This window comes from Schistocerca cancellata, chromosome 11 (genome assembly GCF_023864275.1).
Source record: "Schistocerca cancellata isolate TAMUIC-IGC-003103 chromosome 11, iqSchCanc2.1, whole genome shotgun sequence".
Taxonomy (NCBI): domain Eukaryota; kingdom Metazoa; phylum Arthropoda; class Insecta; order Orthoptera; family Acrididae; genus Schistocerca; species Schistocerca cancellata.
Window position 1 is genome coordinate 168,662,502 of NC_064636.1, and position 22,454 is coordinate 168,684,955.

General features: G+C 39.0%; 1 long non-coding RNA gene across 2 annotated transcripts in view; it reads left to right on the forward strand.

Annotated features, from left to right (window-relative positions):
• The window catches only part of LOC126108910 (uncharacterized), a 76,009-nt gene extending 53,968 nt beyond the window's left edge, over positions 1-22,041 (forward strand). Inside the window, exons 3-5 of one of the 2 annotated variants that reach the window (XR_007523654.1) lie at positions 6,496-6,558; positions 13,593-13,661; positions 21,900-22,041. This is a non-coding gene — a long non-coding RNA (uncharacterized LOC126108910). Of the gene's footprint in view, positions 1-6,495; positions 6,559-13,592; positions 13,960-21,899 lie in introns of those variants that run through there. The other variant, XR_007523653.1, reaches the window with a different exon arrangement.
• The last annotated feature ends 413 nt before the right edge of the window (positions 22,042-22,454 follow it).

The following is a 22,454-nucleotide window of genomic DNA, read 5'->3' on the forward strand; positions in this document are numbered from 1 at the left end:
ATGTGTGGGTTTCATGAGCAATAAAAAGGGGGGAAATGATGTTTATGTTGATCTCTATTCCAATTTTCTGTACAGGTTCTGGAACTCTCAGAACCGAGGCTATGCAAAACTGTTTTTGATGTGTGTAGAAAACCCACCAGCATGGACAGGTACCTACATGCCTCCCCCTACCAAGGGCACCCGTAGGATCAGCCCTGAGCATCTGTAGGCGGAATCGCAAAACCTCAGATCCATCATGCTTATGAGATGAGGATGATAGTCAAAACAATGACGATGAAGGCAATAATGAAGAGCAGAAGGAAGCACAAAACACCACCCTCTTATTATCAGACGTACAACAGATCACCAAACATGTGGGGAAAATTATCTGCGGAGCAGAAACCAAGCCAATTTTCTGAAGTGGGAACAAAGTATACAAACGGAGAAGCCTGTTTTCATGATCAGTATGCAGAGGATGGGTGTTAGACACCCTATATTGGTGTTTTTTCTATTTCCTTTTGTTGATGGAAACAGACACCTTTGATTACTGTTTGCTTCAGCTGTTGCCATTGATGAAAGTAGGTGAAAGAGAGATTTGTGGCAATCATCATGTTGCAGAGTTTATTTGATGGCTTGTGTGAGCTGAGGCTGCCAGTACTCTTTGTACTTCTTGCTGCTGTGCTCTGCCCACATACTTGTGTGAATTGCTTTGTGAATGCTGTTGTTCTGTAGTGCTGTCGCTGTTGATAGTGAAGATGCTAAAAGTCTATACGTGTGTTCTCTATTCATATTGACGGGTCTCTTGGCAATTTCTATGGCCTCTAATCTTCCTCCTCAAGAGAAGTTTCTGTTTCCTTGGTAGGCAGGCTTCACAGAATATTATGTTTGCCGCAGTTGGCTGTATGTCCCACCACTGCTGACTTGGTGTGTTTTGTAGGCAAGTGTATTTTCATTTTCAGATACCCTTGTGCTATTTCGATACCCTGTCTCACGTACGTACACAAGACCACACTGACGGCTGATTTTGTAGTCTCCAGCTGTATGTATGTTGTCAACTGTGTCTTTTGCTGAGCCAAGAATGTCTTTTACTTTGTTGCTGCTTTGGAAAATTGGCTTGATATCAGCTCAGCAGAGAATTTTGCCCACAGGTTTGGTGACCTCTTGTACATATGTAGTAGGGCAGTGTTTTATGCTTTCTTCTGCTCTTCACAATCACCTTCATCTTTCATTACCATAGTTTTGACTGTCATTTTCATCTCATAACCATTGGAGAGATGAAATAGTGAAGGCAGCCAAGGATCAAGTAAGTAAATAGATGAGGGCTAGTAGAAATCATTGGGTAACAGAAGAGATATTGAATTTAATTGATGAAAGGAGAAAATATAAAAATGCAGTAAATGAAGCAGGCAAAAAGGAATACAAATGTCTCAAAAATGAAATAGACAGGACGTGCAAAATGGCTAAGCAGGGATGCCTAGAGGATATATGTAAGGATGTAGAGGCATATCTCACTAGGGGTAACATAGATACTGCCTACAAGAAAATTAGAGAGACCTTGGGAGAATAGAGAACCACTTGTATGGATATCAAGAGCTCAGATGGAGAACAAGTGCTAAGCAAAGAAGTGAAAGCAGAAAGATGTAGATGAAATGAGAGATATGATACTGCGTGAAGAGTTTGACAGAGCATTGATAGACCTAACTTGAAATGAGGCCCCAAGGGTAGACAAAATTCCATTAGAACTACTGACAGCCTTGTGAGAGCCAGCCATGACAAAACTCTACCATCTGATTAGCAAGTTGTGTGAGACAGGCGAAATACCCCTCAGACTTCAAGAAGAATATAATAATTCCAATTCCAAATAAAGCAGGTGTTGACAGGTGTGAAAATTACTGAACTATCAGTTTAATAAGTCATGGCTGCAAATTCCTAATGTGAATTCTTTACAAACAAATGGAAAAACTGGTACAAGCTGACATCTGGGAAGATCAGTTTGGATTCCATAGAAATGTTGGAACACGTGAGGCAATACTGACCATATGATTTATCTTAGAAGACAGAGTAAGGAAAGGCAAACCTATGTGTGTGGCATTTGTAGACTTCGAGAAAGTTTTTGACAGTGTGGACTGAAATACTCTCTTTCAAATTCTGAAGGTGGCAAGGGTCGAATACGAGGAGTGAAAGGCTATTTACAATTTGTACAGAAACCAGATGGCAGTTAAGTGTCAAGGGGCATACAAGGGAAGCAGTGGTTGTGAAGGGAGCGAGACAGGTTTCCAGCCTATCCCTGATGTTATTCAATCTATATATTGAGCAAGCAGTAAAGGAAGCAAAAGAAAAATTTGGAGTAGGAATTAAAACCGATGGAGAAGAAATAAAAACTTCGAGGTTTGCTGATGATGTTGTAATTCTGTCAGAGACAGCAAGGGCCCTGGAAGAGCAGTTGAACAGAATGGGCAATGTCCTGAACAGAGGATACAAGATAAACATCAACAAAAGCAAAACGAGGACAGTGGAATGTAGTTGAATTACATTATTATTAGATTAAGAAACGAGTCACTTAAAGTAGTAAAGGAGTTTTGCTATTTGTGGAGCAAAATAACTGATGATGGTCGAAGTAGAGAGGATGTGAAATGTACACTGGCAATGGCAAGGAAAGCATTTCTGAAGAAGAGAAATTTGTTAACATTGAGTATAGATTTAAGTGTCAGGAAGTATTTCCTGAAAATATGTGTATGGATTGTAGCCATGTATGGAACTGAAACATGGATGGTTAATAGTTTAGACAAGAAGAGAATAGAAACTTTCAAAATTTGATGCTACAGAAGAATGCTGCAGTTTATATGGGTAGATCACGTAACTAATGAGGAGGTGCTGAATAGAATTGAGGAGAAGAGGAATTTGTGGCACAACTTGACTAGAAGAAGGGATTGGTTGGTAGGACACGTTCTGAGGCATCAAGAACCACCAATTTAGTGTTGGAGGGAAGTGTGGAGGATAAAAATTGCTGAGGGAGACCAAGAGATGAAGCAGATTCAAAAGGACATAGTTTGCAGTAGGTACATGGAAATGAAGAAGCTTGCACAGGATAGAGTAGCATGGAGAGTTGCATCAAACTAATCTCTGGACTGAAGACAACCACCACCACCACCACCACCACCACCACCACCACCACCATTGGCTCCAAAGAAGGACTTGAGGTTTTGTAATTCTTTCTTCAGATTCTCGTTGTTGATCCTGTGGGCTCTCTTGCTTAAAGTGTACAGGGCTGATTTCTTCTGCATAGGGTGGCGGTTGGAGGATGTGTGTAGGTACCTGTCCATACTGGTGGGCTTTCTATAAACTCTGTGACCACTTTTATCATAAGGCTTTCTGCGAACATCAAAGTTTGGAAAGGCGACACCCCAATCTTTTCAACCTTTGTTGTACATTGGATTTTGCAATGCTAGAGTGTGAGGTGTTGATGGAAGTTTAGTAACTCTTCTCCATGTGGCTGGTTAACAAAGGCATCATCAACATGCTGGAACCAGTGTTCTAGGCACAGTGCGGTGAACTGGAGAGGTGTTTCTTCAAATGTGTAATAAAAATAATTATAATAATAATATTGAGAGTGACAATAGCAGTGAAAACCTACACTTACATTATGGACGATACTTGTCGTTCTATAAGTATTTGTAGACTGAATGACAGTTTTGCGTAACGATGACTAATTGTAGGTATTTTGTGTTCCTGGCTCCACATTTGAATAATAACTGCTTTCCTCTTGCGTTAGCAGAGTTTGAAATTGAAACTGCACTGCCTTCATTTACAGGTTTTGGTTTTCTGTTTCTTTTTGAGCCAGCTTTCCTGATCACTGTGTATGGTTTCCTGGGCAGTTGCCTTTCTCAGTTTGTACCTTTTTTTTCCCCATACCTTGTGAAGCCTCTTTGTGGATGTTCACATTTTGCCATCAGTGCTGTGTTGTTACCCCTTATTTCTGTGGGGATAGTGCCAATGACAGTGATCTCAAGAAAATCATTTCGAAAGTCTATAATTTTTTTTAAAAAAAAGATCAGTTGCCTTCTCAGTCCTTACAGTATAATCAGTGAAGCTATTCCAGAGATGTGAATTGTGTCTTGTGAATGGTCTAATTTTCTGTATGCTTAAGACAAAAACTGTAATTGTCAGATATTGATTTATGATGATCAGTTTGTCAGTGCATCTAAATAGTACTAGTAACTATGCTCTAGTCCATAAACTAAGTTACAAAATTGGGAACGAAAGTAGTTGACTATTACTTGATGTATTTCAGCTGCCAGTGGATGCCTGGCAGTGAATACTGCGTGTTTGAAGCACAATATTCCCAAGAGTGAGCCCATTCAAAGAACATACCAGTTGGTATTTTTCCTGCTGGTAGAATAACTGAAATCTGGCAACAGCACAAAATATGTCTGATATTTTTATGACCATCAAGTTACTTCCTGGAAGTGCAGAATTAACCTGCTAAATTCACTTGATACTTTATCATTTTCACTAAATAATCTGAGGGATTTGCACATATGGCATGACATAAGGTCTTCAGTTTATGTTTTAAAGTTCAGTAAGGTCATTCCGAAAAGGAATTGAAACTAAATATGTCTGTCTCATATTGCAATTTTCATGTCCTAAACAGTACTGAGGCAGTAGGGAGAGGCGAATGCCACAGTCCTTCACAAGCTCTGAGGTAACAGGGTGATCTGTACAGTGATGGCTGCTTTGGCTCACAGTTTCAGTTGTGCCAAAGGCCAGATGTTTTACCCATTTTGTGACAGAGATATGAGCAGCCAAATGAGAAGTCAATAAGGGGATCTTAAGAAAACTTCTCCATCAAAAGTCATCTCACTGCTTCCAGTACCACATAAGGTAAAGGTGGAAAACTTATGATGATGTACACGTGATAATGACACATTCCACTTCTGCTGACAGTTTTTGATGTCGGGTGTACACAAGTTTATTTATCAAATGCCATATTTCCATGCAATTTTATTATGACACAGGACAACAAGTAAACACAGACCAGTTTGAAGTCTAAAGTGACCTGTGCTGATACAGGCACACTCCTGTTACAAACCCATTATATTTTATTAAAAGAGACATGTTATAATGTTATCGTGGTACGTTGTAATACATTTGTATTAGTGAAGTACAATTTAACCATGTTTTCTATTGGCTTATTGAACACAACAGTAAATATGAAAGAGAGATTACCAATAATATGTTCTTTCGCATTATCTAAAACAGACTGACAGTGCTCAGGTAGTTTACTGATTCATACCTGTAAGATCCTACTGTCACAATTATATTTTCGGTATCAATCTTTTCTTATCATCTTTATTTGGAATAAGCACAGGTAATTGTATTTCACATTTATCTTGTGTGCTGCTTTCATTGTGTGACAGTGCCTGTTTCTCATTATTCCAAAAGTGGTCTAAAAGTGTAATGACTGTCCCAGCAGTTCAGGAGAAGTTGTCTGTAAAATGCCTCTGTGGTGATAGACACAACTCAACAGCTTGTGGAAGGTTTCTTTAAGAACATAGGAAGTAAATGTATCAAACTACAGGCATTCATGTTGGTGTGAAACTGAACAGAAAACAATATATCAACTAAGTTTGCAAAAAGATCTCAAGAGTTTCATATCTCATCTCCGTATGACGTATTTTGTGTACTCACACTGTGTGTGATGCTGTCATATGGAGGAATTCCCATCATATCAGTAACAATCACTAAATTTTAAGAAAAGTCCATGTAAAGTGCAGGCCTGGTCCTAATGAGCACTGTTGCCCTCTGTCTATTGTACTTAGAATAGTCCTGAATCCATGTACCTGTCTTTCCTGTCCTCATTAGGAACATTGAACAGTATAATGGGAGGGAAGCAGTTCACAAACAGGATATGAGAAGTAAGGCAAACATTGACATCTGTAGGCATTGGCTAGCAGTAACAGTCAACTCTCACATGTGAATGCTCTTAAAATTTTAATTACTGTTCTTCCTCTACTAGACCCACACTGTTTAAAAATTTCAAATAAAGCTCTGTGACTGGCTGACAGAAAACATGTTACAAGAGTTCTGTGAAACAGAGAATGGTGCTCTTAATATTTAAGATTATGGTTGTAATCTTTCATTTGATACAAAAATGTTGATTTTAGTATTTAAGGTTGTAGTAGTATCCTTTAGTTTGACTACCTTACTTACATATAAAGATTATGTTACTAGACAATACGTTGACAACTATAACACAGAGAAAAGGCAGCAGGATTCCAAAAAATTTTCTAATATGTTGTCATTAATGATTTATATAATTTGTTGTTCAGTCTCATTAAATATACTGTAGTGGCTTTTGTGAGTTGGAATTTATGTCAGAAAGAAAAACATGTATCTGAAAGTAGTAATTAATTCATAAGAAGTATCATAGTTAAAGTGTGTGACACCTTTCTGTAATGTGTGGGGATTGTGACTACTTATATGCGCTCATTACAGTTTATTTTGCTGTTACCACAGGTTGAAGTTTACCTGTCCAGTTTGAGTGTAAAAGAAGAATTGGAGGAGGTTGTAAACCAAAAGGTAATTCTAAAATTTGTGTCTATACGAAATTGAGCTCTATTGTGTTATGACTGAGTTATGGTGTACATGATGAGATGGGTAACTAATGTGTGTCTATCCACATTAACATTGAAGTTTTTGCTGTAGGCAATATACAAAGATGACAGGTCGACTGTATCATTGTATGCCCCTCATTGGAAATTGAGAACAGCAGGCAAAGTACAGCGATTTTTGGGATTCAAATTATAAGGGTTTAAGCATTATCTTTGAGCATACAAAAGTTCTAGCAAATGCATTTTTAGAATTGCTCCCTTATATATACAGACACAAATAAAAATTGAGGGAGACTGCATTGATTAACATGTACAGTCTAGCTTGAAAATCGGTGCTTTGTCTAGGACTCAAGCTGTGATTTCCTGTCTTAATGATTAGGCTGTCCAGTCATATCTCCTTGTCTGGGTCAGATTTTCATCCTCACTGTAGGTTAACAAGTGTTGCGGAGTAAATCAGGTGTAAATTTGTGCATTACTTCATAAAAGCAAGCAGTACCTTCCTCTTGCTGGAGGTTCTTTCCTCTGTACACTAATTCTGGTGGAAAATTAATTCTTAGTTTCAGTTTGCACAGTGGTCAGAGTTGGTGGCCAGATTGTTTGTACATTAGGTGTCTTCTGAGATTTATGAAGCCTCCTTAGTGGTGTAACCAAAACCAGTACACAAGGCCATTTCAAAAAATTCCTGAAATTTGTCCACAAAATTTTTCTATGCTTACCTTTTACATATTGTGCATAGCCTCCATAGAAATACACCCCTCTACAATTGATACTTTGCTCCCAATGCTGTTTCCACTTCTGGAAGCAATCTTTGTACCCATGCTGGACTGTGCAGAGCACTGTCTGCAAATCTCCTCTATCATTGCAAATCTTCGTACTTTCAAATTTGTTTTCAACTTTGGAAAAAGAAAAAGTCCGCCAGGGCCAGGTCTGGAAAATACAGAGGATGAGGCAGCACAGTGATTTCATTTTTTGTGCAGTAGTCTCACATAAACAGGGATGAATGTGCGGGTGTGTTGTCATGTGCAGTCTATTGACACAGTCAACACTGATTTAGAAAACATCGTTCTCGTGAATCGCAACTGGCTCTTTACACACAAAGTGTTGAGTGTTATTGACAAGAGATTTCAAATTGATTCCGTATTTCTGGATTTTAAGAAAGCTCTTGACACAGTAACACACTATCAGCTTGTAGTGAAATTGTGTTCTTATGGAATATAGTCTTAGTTATGTGACTGGATTCTTGATTAACTTTCAGAAAGGTCACAGTTTGTAGTAACTATTAGAAAGTCATCAAGTGAAACAAAAGTGATTTCTGGCAATTCCGAAGGTAGAGTTATAGGCCCTCTGCTGTTCCTTATCTATATAAATGATTTAGGAGACAATCTCAGCAGCCATCCTAGGTTATTTGCAGATGATGCTGTTGTTTATCATCTACTCTACTAAAGTCATAAGAAGATCAAAACAAATTACAAAACGATTTAGAGAAGATATCTGTATCGTTCCTGAATACCTAGGAATTATAATTACAAACGACGTCATTTGGAAAGAACACATAGAAAATGTTGTGTGGAAGGCAAACAAAAGACAGGTGTGGATATCATTAAAACAAAGGCATTTTTCATTGTGGCAAAATCTTCTCATGAAATTTCAATCACCATCTTTCTCCTCTGAACGGGAAAATATTTTGTGTATGCTGACCTATGTAGGGAGAAATAAAATAAGAGAAATAAAATAAATCATAGCTCATATGGAAAGATACAGGAGTTATTTTTTTCCGTGCGATTTTCGAGATCGGAATAATAGAGAATTATTGTGAGGGTGGCTTGATGAATGCTTAGCCAGGCACTTAAGTGTGACTTGCAGAGTATCTATGTATATGTTGATGTAGATGTGCCATGAATTTTCTTGCCACATTTCACGCCATTTCCTTCTTGAAACATGTCCCGATAGCAGCATTGATTAATAGTTTGTCCCTGTGGCACGAATTCATGATGAACTAATCCTTCAAAGTCAAAGAACACTATCAGCATGGCTTTTGACATTTGACCTGACTTGACAAGCTTTCTGTGGTTGTGGAGAACCTTTCCTGACCCATAATGAAGTTTGAGCCTTGTTCTCAACATCATAACTGTACACACATGTCTTATCACCAGTTACAACTCTTTTAAGGAACATCTTGTTCTCATTTGCACGATCCAAAGACTCTTCACAGATTGCAAGGCGAATATCTTTCTGCTCTCAGCTCATGAGTCACAGGACACAAGAAGCTGTATCAGGATTTCACAACATATTCCAACTGAAATGTTACATTCTTCTGCAATCTCTTGAACAGTCAGTCTTTGATTGGCACACACAATTTCATTGATGATCCTGACATGAGTGTTGTCAGTAGACATTGAAAGACATCCTGAAGAAGGGTCATCTTTAATTTTTATCTGGCCATTTTTAAATAATGTGAACCATTCGTAATAGGAAGTACAGCTTAAGCACTCTTCGCTGTGGGCTTCCTGCATCATTTGGTGAGTCTCTGTAAAGGTTTTCTTGAGTTTGATGCAAAATTTAATGCAGACACATTGCTCCTCTAACTCTGCCACATACAACAATGAAACTTCTGGCAATTACACATTAAACAAAGGTGTGTGCGTGATGCCAATCGCATTTCACTCCAACACGCCGTTGGTGCAAAATTACAAATGTTCAGGAATTTTTTGAACAAATCTCATAATTTTACTTACCAATAAAAATTTAGAATGATTTCATAATATATGTATAATTTTGGGTGTGAAATATATTTTATAGTTGACAAATGTTTCAAAACTCAACATATTGGTACCATGACAGTGGTATTGGTTGGAAGGAGAAAGTTGTCATTATATTTAGTGTTACGTTTTAGTTTTTGTATAGAAATTAAATGCCATTTCTACTCAGAATGAAGGACTGTGTATGCCAGTCACTGCTTAGTATGTAAGAAATAGTTTGTATTGCTAACTGATGACAGATCTCTTTCAGATGCGTTTGGCTTCCAGAGTATAGAAACTTTTTGTTTTAAATGTTTGAATATGGCATCCACATTTTCTTGCTGCTTGGGGCTGTTTGTTGAATACGCATGGTCTCAGTGTTTTTTCCCTGTGAGCTTCTCCATGAAATCTGTTTGAAAGCATTGCCCTTCTCTTTCTTCTCCTCCACCCCTCTTCCAAGAGGGCCACCTAAGAACAACACACAGAATTTTGAATGCATCATATTTTAGTGTTTTTTTTTTCTCAGTTTCTTGAAGATCCATTAAATACTGAAAAATGTGGTCTTCCTGTAAAGCAAGATTCAGAACTGGAACTACATGTGGATGCCTCTCAACATAATGTAAATTTTTGTATTGGCGTTGCATTATGCTTGATGTTCAATGAGAATATCATGACATGTAATGGGTGAATTAAAATTAAATGACCATAGATAGTGAAACATTGCTACTTACAATAACAGCAATTTCAAGATTTGTTGTAGATTTTCGGTTGACTGTAGTTACCTTCTGGTATGTTGTCACATAAATTTATCGTCTTTTTCTATGTAATGAATGCTTTAAATTACTACTTAATACTGACATAACTAGGAAGACTGCTCTTTCCAGTAACTGTTAATCTGTCTCAGTGTCACAGTACTGTAACAGAAAAACTGGAAGAGGTGAAGTAGTCAGCCATAGACAGTAAGATATCTAATGGGTGTATATTTCAGATTTACAAGCCTTTTTCACTTCAGTACATAAAGAAAAACTGACTGTGTTGCTAGAACCATGCATAGTTTGCACATAAGAAAGATGGATTTATCTAGTACACTTATAGTAAATTGCATTGTAATGGAGCATTGCATTTCCTGAACAGAATGTGTGGAAAAGACTCGGCAAGAGAGCAAGAAGCTGTGTAAACAGCATGAAATTTTGTAAAGTCTGGTGATAACAAAAGAAGCGCTGTATTCATGTGATTAATGATGAGAAAGTACTCTTTCTGTTGATAGGTTTTCTTCTGACAGTAGAATTATATACATCTCTGTAGTGCCTGAGTTTAATTTTGAAATGACATAGGACCTTGTCACACATATAACTGCACCACAGGTATAACCAGATCATATAAAGAGCAGTCAAATAAAAATAATATAGATGGTAAAAAGTAACTAAACTGTTTGAGAAGGAAAGTTGCTACTCACCATATAGCGGAGATGCTGAGTTCCAGATAGGCTCAACAAAAAGATTTTCACACTTAAAGCTTTCAGCCAATGGTCTTTGTCAAAAAAACACACACACACACACACACACACACACACACACACACACACACACACACTCACTTCATTGAAGCCACTGACCATCTTGTTTCATTTTGGCATAAATGTGTTAACATTTATGGTGGTTACTTTTGAAATAATAAATAGTTTACTTACTTTTCCTTCTACCTTATTTTCATTTGATTTCCTCTTATCCAGTATATGGGAGTGTGATCACTGAATGGAACACGTTCTTTTGCCACCAAAATCAGAATAGACTTTGATAGGAGAGAAAGTGAAAGTATTCGAAGAAAACAATACAAGCAGACTGAATTTGCATTCTGCTGAAAGATAAATACAGGCATGACAATAAAGAAAAGCTGTACTAATATCTGATGAAAGACTTTGTATGCTTGGAAACATAGGAAAGTTTTCAACTCAATATATTCACAGACCTGTGACAAGACATAAATGCCTTGTATGTCTTTTTAGTTTTGGTAATAAAAACGTAAAATGAAATCGGCTTGGGGAGTGTTGGCATTATTACAGGATAATGCAGTTGGTCAGTGGAAAAAAAGACCTGAACCATCTGAAATGTGACATTAAAGAAGGTTGCTCAGAATAAGGTGAACTAATGAGGTAATGGATGAGGAGGTTCAATGCAGAATTGGTGAATAAAAGAACTTCAGGAAACCACTGATAGAAAAAAGGGATAGGATAAGACAAGAAGGGTTAAGATGTCAGGGAATAACTTGCATGGTACTAGAGGGAGCTAGAGAAGGGAGAAACTTTAGAGGAAGACAGAGCTGTATCATAGATACATATAATTGAGGGAATTGTGTGCCAGTATTATTCTGAGATGAAGAGGTAGACATAGGAGAGGAATTTGTGACTAGCCATGTCAAACAAGTCAGAAGATGTGTCCCCCCCTCTCCTACCCATAAAAATGCAAATGTTAATGGTACATCTATAAATGGAGTCTACATAGCCAAGTAGTGCATAGTGGAGCCTCATGAAACAGTGTCACGAAAGAGGCTCAGAACTGTTAGCTTTTTTTTAAAGGGTGTATCATAGTTCCACTTATACAGGACATTGTAAGAGGAGTTAGACATTGTTGTAGTATTTATTACAATATACATATTGCTGGATGACTGTGATGGCAAAATTACACACATTAGAGCTCATAAGGATTCATTCTGACACTCATCCTTACCAAACACCTGAACTAGATAAACATTTCTGAAACCTTTGAATGTCTCTACAATCCCCTCCCCCCCTCTTCTCTCTCTCTCTCTCTCTCTCTCTCTCTCTCTCTCTCTCTCCCTCCCCCCCCCCTCTCTCTCTCTCCCTCTCCCTCTCCCCCTCCCCCCCTCTCCCTCTTATGTGAGAAAGTGGTATATGATAATGAGACATACCAGTAGTAACCACTACCACACCCCAAAAACTAGTTTACATAGTGTGGCCATAGAAGAAATGAAAGATAAATAGGCAGGGATATGAACTGTAATAAATCACATATTTCATAAGACACATATTTGGGAGAAGTGCTGGGAATTAAGGAACTCATTTCTAAAATGTTTATAGGTTTTTCAAGACAGGGCAGTAGTCACAGGCAGTGATGTCACAACGGTGTGAGGGAGTAATAGATACCAAAGGTGTTACTGGCCGTAGTGAGAAGATCGTCAGGGACAAGAATGAAGATGGTGACACTAGAGAGATACCCAGTGAGTTTAAGGCAGCCACACTGGACATCACAGACATGTTCATCCAGAAGTTTGCATTACAGTCCTCAGAAAATTAACAGATACAGTAAAGAGCCAAGTTGAATGGGGGATATTGGATATGGGCACCTGACATGATCTGTCACAAGCATTGCAGTGAGGACTGTAGCCTACAGAGCCTGGGGAGTAACACTGAGGAAACAGATTTGATGGTTCTTCCTGAGTAGTGGTGCAGATTGAAGCTGGGAAATTCAGAGTTGTCATTCAAGAGTAGTTTTAATTCACAGGCACAACTACTTTCTGGATATAAAACAATGGAGCATTAGTACACCCAGAACAATGCAAATATGAAATGATAGTGACTTCATACACTATTTCCAGCAAAACTAAAAATATGGTATATGAAGAGTTACAATCCCAGTATTTTTTACAAAATTGAGTCCTCAAGTATTGCAAAGGTGCATTACGAGAAAAGTATTTTTTTAGGCTCATAATCTCTTGCCCCTTTGGTCTAGTGCCAGAGACTGATGTCTAGACAGAAGGAGAAACATTGATGAGATGGATATAAGGTAACAACCTAACATTGGTTGTAAATGTCTCCTATTCCTGAACACATCTGAGACATTGCTGTGAGCATAGAAGTGTGTTATGTAGATAAAACACAGGCAACAATTGGCAATTTAGAGCATTAAATACTGAAGACAAATGGTTGTAATGAAATGTGAGTGGATGGAAAATCCACAACACTAACTGGCGGCAAACTTTGTGGTCTGCTGAAGAGGGTAAAAGTCAACAATACCTGTGAATTTTACTGTGTAGAGAGCCTAGCACAGTGTAGCATGGGGTGAAATGGATGGGATGTGTGCTGGTAGAATAGCTGCTCCGAAAATTATATTTTTTAATTTTCTTTCTTCATTAGCAATGAGAATATCTGATATGTTCAATGATATTCATAATATAATATTGAAAACCATGTATCTGCAGATGTGTACAAGCAGTGTTAATTGGTGGATTGTTTTCTTTTCATCAGGATCTGTTGCAAGATGTTATCAAGGAGGATTCTGAACTACATTTGGACATGGATGAAACTGAGAATATTGTAAGCATTCACATCTCTGATTTACTGTGTGTAGACTGAGGAAAAACATCTTTGGTAAATTGTTTAATTTAAAAGATGCATCACAGTGTAATAGGCACAGATCGAGTTTCCTGGAACTCAGCACTATTAATAATTTTCCAATTTACTTGAGCTATTCCACTTGCTTTAGATTATGATCTTTCATTTGCGGATTGTTCTGAATAGAATCTGAACTGGACTTGTAACAATTGTATAATCCTAGTTTCAGTGACCTTGATATCAAACATATTGTATAATGATTGTGTGTTTGATGCATTAAATTCACATTTAATAGAAATATTAATTTTGGTAGTGTTGCTCATTTGTTACATGGCCCTTTTTTTGAAAAATTCCTAGTTTATGCAGCACAGAAAAATATATTGAATTTTTTAATCTTCTCAATGGATCAATGATATTTGTGAGTTCGTGCCACAAAATTCAAAGGTAGGAAAGTTATTAAATTTGATAAAAACATCAAAAACTGAAGGAAAAGGGTAGATTACTGCTCACTGTAAAGACGACACATTGTGTTGCAGATAGGCACAAAGAGAAGACTGTAACAGATTTAGTTTCGGGTTAAAGCCTTCTTTAGAAAAGAAAACACACACACACACACACACACACACACACACACACACACACACACACAACCACCATCATCTCCAGCAGCTTGGACTGGAATGCAACTGTCATGTTGAATGAAAGTAGCAATCTGGAGGAGTTGCGGAGTAGAGGAAGAGACAGCAGAGTACGGGTGGGCGATGGAACAGTTCTGTCTGGTGGAGCTTGCAGGGGCTGCAAGCAGGCATTTCAAGACTACCAGGTACAGTGTCGGGAGGCTGTAAGGGAGGAAGGTTGGGGGTGTGGCAGAACAGGGAATGGAAAAGAAGAGGAATGGGGAGGGGGAAAGCCGGGCAGGTGCATTGGCAGAGGGCAGCACGCGTTGAGGATTAGGAAATATGATTAGGGAGGAGGTGATAGGACAGAGGGTGCGCAAACTGTTGGGCTCATGGTGTGCGGACAGTAGGTTACCATACATTGAGACCAGGAGAATTTTGGGAGTGGAGACTGTGTTATGCAGATAACTCCCATCTGCACAGTTCTGAAAAACTGGCAGTCGAGGGGAGGATTCAGATGGCCTGGGTTGTGAAACAGCCATTGGGATCAAGCATGTTATATTCAGCAGAATGTTATGCCACAGAGTTGTCCACCATGCTCTTGGCCACAGTTTGGCTGTGGTTGTTCATGCTGGTAGACAGATGATTGCTAGTCATACCAATACAAAAAGCTTTGCTATGATTGCCGCAAAATCGATATATGACGTAGCTGCTTTCAGAGGAGGCTCAGCCTCCAATGAAGTGAGATGGCCCTGTGACAGAACTAGAATAAGAAGTGCTGGATGGGTGGATTGGCTGGTCTTGTACCTGTGTCTTCTGCAGGGGTATGATCCCTGTGGCAAGGAGTTGGGATTAGGAGTGGTGTAGTAATGGACTAGGATGTTGTGGAGGTTGAGTGGGTGATGGAATACCGTTTTAGGAGGTGTGGGAAGGATCTGGGGTAGAATGTCCCTTGTTTCAGGGCATAGTGATGGGTAATAAAGCCCTGATGAAGGATGTGGTTCAGTTGTTCCAGTCCAGATGGTATTTGGTGATTCTGTTGTAGCTAGTTCTTGGAGGTGGTGGGAGGATTGGGAGTGTGAAGAAACATCATAAAAGATGTGTTTGCGGACTAGGTCTGTGGATAGTGCCTGTCTGTGTCTGGGCAGGGGAGTTCTTGTCACTGCAGATATTTCATCCCTGTTGGCCAGACTGTGTGGGAGGGATGGCAGCTGTTGATATACAAGGACTGTTGATGGGTGGTGTGTTTAATGTGGACAGAGGTGTGGATGGAGCCATCAGAGAGGAGAAAGGCAACGTTCAGGTATGTGACATGCTGGGTTGAGGAGGACCAGGTGAAGCGGGTGGGAGAGAAGCTGTTACGATTGTGAATTAATGACAATCGGATGTCTTGGTCCTGAATCCTGGCCATGAAGATATTAGTGCACCTGAACCAGGCCAGGGGGTTGGGTTTTAGGAAGCTATGAGTGAGTGTTTCCTGTAGATGGCCCATTAACATTTTGGCATGGGAGGGTGCTATGTGGGTGCCCATGCAGGGTGTATACAATCCGGGACAACCGGGAAAGACCTGGGAATTTTTTTCATCCGGGAGAAAACCAGGAAAAACCCGGGAATTGTTTAGAATTCCGAGAATTTTTCAGTGTTTTAGTTTTCAGTTAAATTTTTGTGATTTTGATTGGTAAGAACCAATACTCTAACAAAGAATATTACTGTATCCAGCTACTGCAGAATAATACTGCAGCAACAAAACATGAACGAGAAAAAATGAAAATAAAACTTAAGTTGTAAAGGAAATGTGCCACATACAACAACAAAACACAGTGCTCATATGAGAGTCTGCCAACAGCAAAGTTTGTCAAAGGCTTTAGGAAGACTGTGCAGTGCTTCATAACAACAAATTGCCTCCGATGAGCATGACGTGACAACTGTTTAAATTAGATTTGTTTGAGCAGTTGCGGGTGGGCTGTTGTGCATGTGCAGTTGAGTCGCATATGAGTAGTACCTTCTCCCGCTTCTAGTTACTGAAGTGTGGCTGGGCGCCACTATCTAATATTTCCCCGGTTCGGAAATACAGTAAATCTGGGGCTGATGCATAGAGCAGTTTGAGTTGTTGTGGGAGGTGTGTCATCTTGACGTATACATTCAGTGATTTTATTGTTTCCTCTTCATTTATGGCTCTCACATTAAATGAAAACAAAACACATTTTTGTGACCGAAAGCTATCAAATGAATTAAAATATGTTTGCGTAATTACAGAAGGCTAAAATATGTTATTAGTTTCAGATTTTATTTCCACCTTTCTGACAGTCAAGTATTAATTGCCTTGCAGAACAATGAAGTTATTTTTGAAGGTTTTGCTAAAGAGATTTGGCTTTTATTAATCTTTTCTGCTGAGGCAGTCAATTTGTTTGAAACGAAGTGTTTTAGTTTCACACTATTGGCTAGTTTCAACTGTTCGCTGTATTTCAAGTACACTGATGGCATTGTGCCATAATAAAGAACCAAACACGTGGTAATACAGTACTGGTGCTCCAAGAAAATTTTAATCCGAATGTGGACAAACAAATGTGCACTTTAAGCCGAATTACGCATTTTAATATGGTTCACAAAATTCCGGTGCTCTTGAAGTATCGTCTGACGTCTTGTTTCCTTTATGACATAATGAATGATCTTTTAATGTTTTACAGTGATGCCTTTTATCTGGTGCTCTCTTTCAACTACTGAAACGAACCTATTTCTAACAGGTCACGGGAAAATATTGCGAATGGCAATTTGAAAAGTGTTACATTCAAAACAAATTTCCTTTTACCCAAGATGAACTCTGTGCGAGAATGTATGATGAATTTCTTAAATCACAAAGCGTTTGACTCTCATTTAAAAATCAACTCTTTGAGGAGGACCATTTAGAAGAATTTTGAGCCCAGAAAATCAGACATTTAGGTCATTATTAAAAATTTTACTGCCACATTTGTGTGATGTGTCTTAAAGTGTAACACGCACAAAGATGATCAACATTATATGTGCAAGCTTAGCCTCTCTTGCAGCTTATTAATCTTCTAGACCAATGTTATATGTGAATGCTATGTATGTTAATTTAAACCATTAACTTTTCTTATTTCTGTGTTCATGCTACTTAAGAGTGATGTTGCTAATGGCTGACTACATCACGTGTCGTGTGCTGTCATCAGCTGGCGAGATCACGAGATCACATGACATGAGCTATGAATGGCTTACAAAAGTGCAGCGCAATCTGAATTTCAATGCTTTGGAAAGTAACATGCGGTGTTTGGTGGAATCCGAATTTATACCTTCGTAATACGAAACATATGCAGCGTACATGTTGCTGCACATCAAAGATCTTTCAAAACGTTTTTTTCCCCCCGAGTTTCATTTTCTAAAGTTCCAGGAAATTCTACATCGGTATATGAAACCATAAACAATGAAAGGATTGATGAATTTTGCAGTGGCAAGGAAGAGTATACTGTCACTTAACATGGAAAAAGTGTATTTTGACCTGGGATAAACTGTACTTTTAACCAGGAAATCCGGGAAAAATCAGGGAATTTTGTTTCCTTGTCCACGTATACACCCTGCCATGGCTGTGCCACAGATTTGTATATCTTCCCTTCAAAGAAGTAGGTGTGTGTTAAGATGAAGCGAGCAAGGTGTATGATGAGTGAGGTAGTGAGTCCGGAGTCTGAAGAACATTGGAAAATGTAGTGTTTGATAGTAGCAAGCCACTAGGCTTGAGAGATGTTGGTGTGTAGGGAAGTGGCACCCAAAGGTGACGAGTGGGGGCCTAGGAGGTAAAGGGACAATGATGGTGGAAAGTCATTGAAGAAGGTGATTGGTATCTTTGATGTGGGTGGCTAGATGTCAGGCAGTTCATTGGAGGCGTTGCTCAATGAGGGCCAAAATTCTTTCATTGGGGCACAATAATGGGCCACAGTGGGGCATTCGGGATTGTTGGGTTTGTGGATTTTGTGGAACATGTAGGAGGTGAGTGTCCAGGGTGTTGTAGGGAGAGGAGGGAAATGGATTCAGCAGGGAGGTTGTGGGAAGGGACCAAGGTTTTAAGCAGGTTTGGAGGTTATGTTGGATGTCAGGGAATGGGAACACTCTGGCAGCATTTATAGTGGGAGTACTTAGATAATTGGCAGAAGCTTTCTGCTAGGTAGTCACTGCAATTCATAAAGACAGTGGTTGAAACTTTGTGTACAGGTGGAATGATCATGCCAAGATCTGTCTAGAGGTTGTGTATGGCTGCCTTTTCATTTGCTGGAAGATTGGTGTTCCTAGGAAGGGAGGTGGGGAAGGATTGTGAGGCAAAGTTGGAGGTAGGAAGTCCTGGAAAGTGACCTGGGGATTGTTAGGTGGGAGGTGGGGAGGAGTGTGGTTGGATGGTAGTATGAACTGAGAGTGTCAGGTTTCAGTCTTAGGATTAGGTTATCTTTGGTTGGAGGGATTGGTGGCAAAGAAATATTTCTGTTGGAGTGATTGTGAGAAGGATAATTGGTTTTGAGGAGTCAGTCCTGGTTAATTCTGGGTGTAGGGGTAAAGATGAAGCTGTTGGATAGGACTGAAACGTCTGTGGAGCTGGGGATTTTGGTGGAAAGGTTAACAACAATCTCCTGAAATTATTTCAGCTATAAATTTAGCGGGGTGTTGATAGCGAATTTTTGAGTGTGTGTCAAGTTGAAAAGGTGTGTGGAATACTCCTCCAAGTGATGGAAAGCAAGGGAATGACTTTCAGAGATGTGATGTATGTAGTTGGGATTGCATAGTAGCAGTATCTTATGGAAGTAGCAGAGATTGTTCTGGGATGCCTGTGCAAGGGAGATGATTTTTGAAGTACCAGGTTTGTGAGGGCAAGGGATTGGTGGAATCTGAAGAAGGTGAAGGTCATTATTCATTACGAAAGGAGTGGTGGGACCCAGAGAAAAGAATTTTAATGGTGAGACCATTTGGGGAGGGGGGATTCCATAGTTTACGGAGCATTTAAGGAACAGCATGTGGGATTGGGTTTCAGTCAGGGAAGGGATATCTTTCTGAATTGGTGCAGAAAGATGGAGCAGGGTCATTCCATTAAAAATAATCAGATTTTAACCAAAGTGGGTTGCATCACGATTACAGATTTCAATGAAATTTGGTACAGTTAATACCTGCACTAAAGTAAGCTCATATCTCAGGTATTAAATATGTGAAATCCCCAGGGGACTGAGTTAGGTCCTCCCAAAGTTACAATTGTAGTCTTGTTTTCAAAAAACCTGCAATCCCTGTATGACATCCTAGCTCCTGTACTAAATCAGATACAGCCAAAAGGTTGGTTTCCTTTGAAAGGTAACACGTCTCCCTTGTAAGAGAAAGCAAGGATATTTTGCAATGGTTCATGGGTCGGAAGTAATAAATAGACAAACAGCTACACAAGTTATCACATTTTTGCAAGTTTCCAATATTTTTTATCTCATGTCAATGATAGTACTGAAACAATATTTGGTGTGTATAGAGAGGTGATAAAGCTGAATTCATGAAACAAATGTGGTTGTGTTACTTGCATGCACACATTGACTTTAAGGATTTTGAAAATTCTGAAATTGTCAAAAATTACTATTTGGGGGTCTCCAAATGCAATGTGTGCAATGTTACAGCATGCTGCAAATTGGTTCATTATGTACCTTGTATCTAAGTCTAATTACCCCCAAAATATCTTTGTGTTACTCCAATGCATACCTTTTTTATTGCACTCTTTACCAGCGCGTACGTGTCGATAAGGACAATATTGTAAGTGCTACAGAATTTGACACAAGAGACCCATTATTCTGCAGAATATCCAATGTGAGTTAGTAGAAGTAGTATGTTTCACACTCTGGACACACAAGTCATTATCTAAACAGAAAGTTACATAGGAAGGGTGCCTATCCTCATTTGGATTGTGGAAAGTTGTTGAACAACTAGAGTATTTAAATTTCAATTGACCTGTCCGGTGCGTACTGTCTGCCTGTTACAGTGTTTGGCACAGTATTTGGTTTTAGAATCTCCCCAAATTTCACCCACCTGACTTTATTGGTTAAAAAGTAAGCCTTAATTGGTCCAGGTGGATGCAGATACTTCACCAAAACATCTTGGTTCTCTTCAGAAGAGTTCATAACAAAGGCAAGATACCACTTAGAATTGTAGACGCAAGTAATGTAAGAAGAGGGCCTGATATCCTGCAACAATAATGCTTGGTATTGTACTGGAGACTGTTGTGCCTCTGCATTGTGTGAGAGATAACCCATATCATATCTCACACAGCATGAAGTTTGATGCATCTTAACAACATCCTTTCCGGTAGGTATAAAGTGGTGGTACGGTCTTGTGTTTGGAATTGTCCTGCACTGATCAAGTCTTTCATCCAGTAGTATTGCAGTGTTGTTTTCGATGTCTTCTCAGGGCACATAGAAGAACTGAATACCCTTTATATCTTGTGATGCAAATTAGAAAAAGTGCTTGTGCAGTGAGGATTGGGTGCTGAAGTTCTTGAAGACTTCTCCTGGGGGCCAGTCTTTTGACTGTCCCCCCAACTCTTATCACAGGCACTCTTCTCGTGGATAGTAGCAAAGAAATGCCACTCAGCATCAGTTTCGAAGTCCTCAGAATGCAGTGTCAGATTTTTAAATTTTTCTGGTTTTTATATTGAGATGATGCTCCATCTGAAAAGTTGTGATTTTTCCTAAGTGTGGCATTGCATCTTTTATATAGGGAATAATGGTTTTCTGACAATAATGTACTGCAGCTGTTGAGTGAATGATATAGTCATTTAATATGCACATTGTCTTTACAGGTGATTATGCTGACCCTGATTTCGGTACATAAACTACAAAAAGATGCACTATGGCCAGGGATTGCTGCCAGTGAAATCCTTGTGCTGCATCTTGTATAATAAATGAGCAATTTTCAGAAAAATATCCACTGACAATACACTCTGTTGGGCCAAGTGTTGCTTTTGTGAAGTTTTATAACATGACTGCAGTTTATATGAACATGGTATCTGTTCTGAAGATGGTATCTGTTCTTTCAGACATAACAGATACCATTAGTGGTCTTGCAGATCTCGAAGAATGAAATTACAGAGAAATCCAGACCATTAGCTACTCACAGGAGTTGATAAATATCAATGGGGACAATTGAAAATGTGTACCCCGACTGGGACTGGAGCCTTGGATCTCCTGCTTGCATGGCAGATGCTCTGTCCAACTGAGACACTGAGGAGACGGGGGATACTGCGACCGTGGGGGGTTTATCATTGGTACACACCCCGTGAGACCTACACTTTAAACTTCTGCCTACACACTACATTCGTAGTGCGCCTGCTCACTATGCTCATTACTCACAGTAGTCAATCTACCGATTCCTGTAAGAGTGGTGTTACTTTTCAGCATGCCCTCTTACATAGGTTCATTGTGTGATTTCAGTTATTTTGTAATTGAATGTCAGTTTACATCTTTTAAGAAACACTTTCATAAAAACTTGTTACCAATGCACAACCAGTTAACATCTTGTCAATCTAAAATTACTATGAAAACTGATGTAGCATATAACAGGTGACATTTCTGTTCTATAGATAAGCTCAGCAGCAACTGGTACTGTCTAAAACGATTCAGTTTAAAGACAGTAAAAGACACATGACGAATCATGAGTAAAAGGATATTTTTACGCACAGCATCATTCGCTGGAGTCCAGACAGAAACATAACTGAGGAGAATACAATTGTAAGTGACGCCCTTTGCAGTATTGCAGTTACTTGATTGAACTGAGTTTGTCAGAAGATGGTACTGGTTAGATTTAAACATAACAATAACTACTTTTTACTGAAGTATGAAGTTATGAAAATAGTTTGCTGTTTCCTCTGCTATTAAATTTTTCTGCTGATATAAGTTTATAAAGTAACTGATTGGTTAGCACAGAAAAATTAATTAAATTATCATATCTAAGGGATGACCTAACTATAGCTACTGGTGTTTCTCACTAATTTGTGTATCCCTGTAAATGTCTATCAGATGGAGCTCTAAAGTTGCACATCTTTGCAGTTTCAGCTCTCCGGTTACAGTTCATGACAAATGAGAATTATGTGATATAGATATTTTATGTAAAGAACTGATCAGGTTAGATGAATATC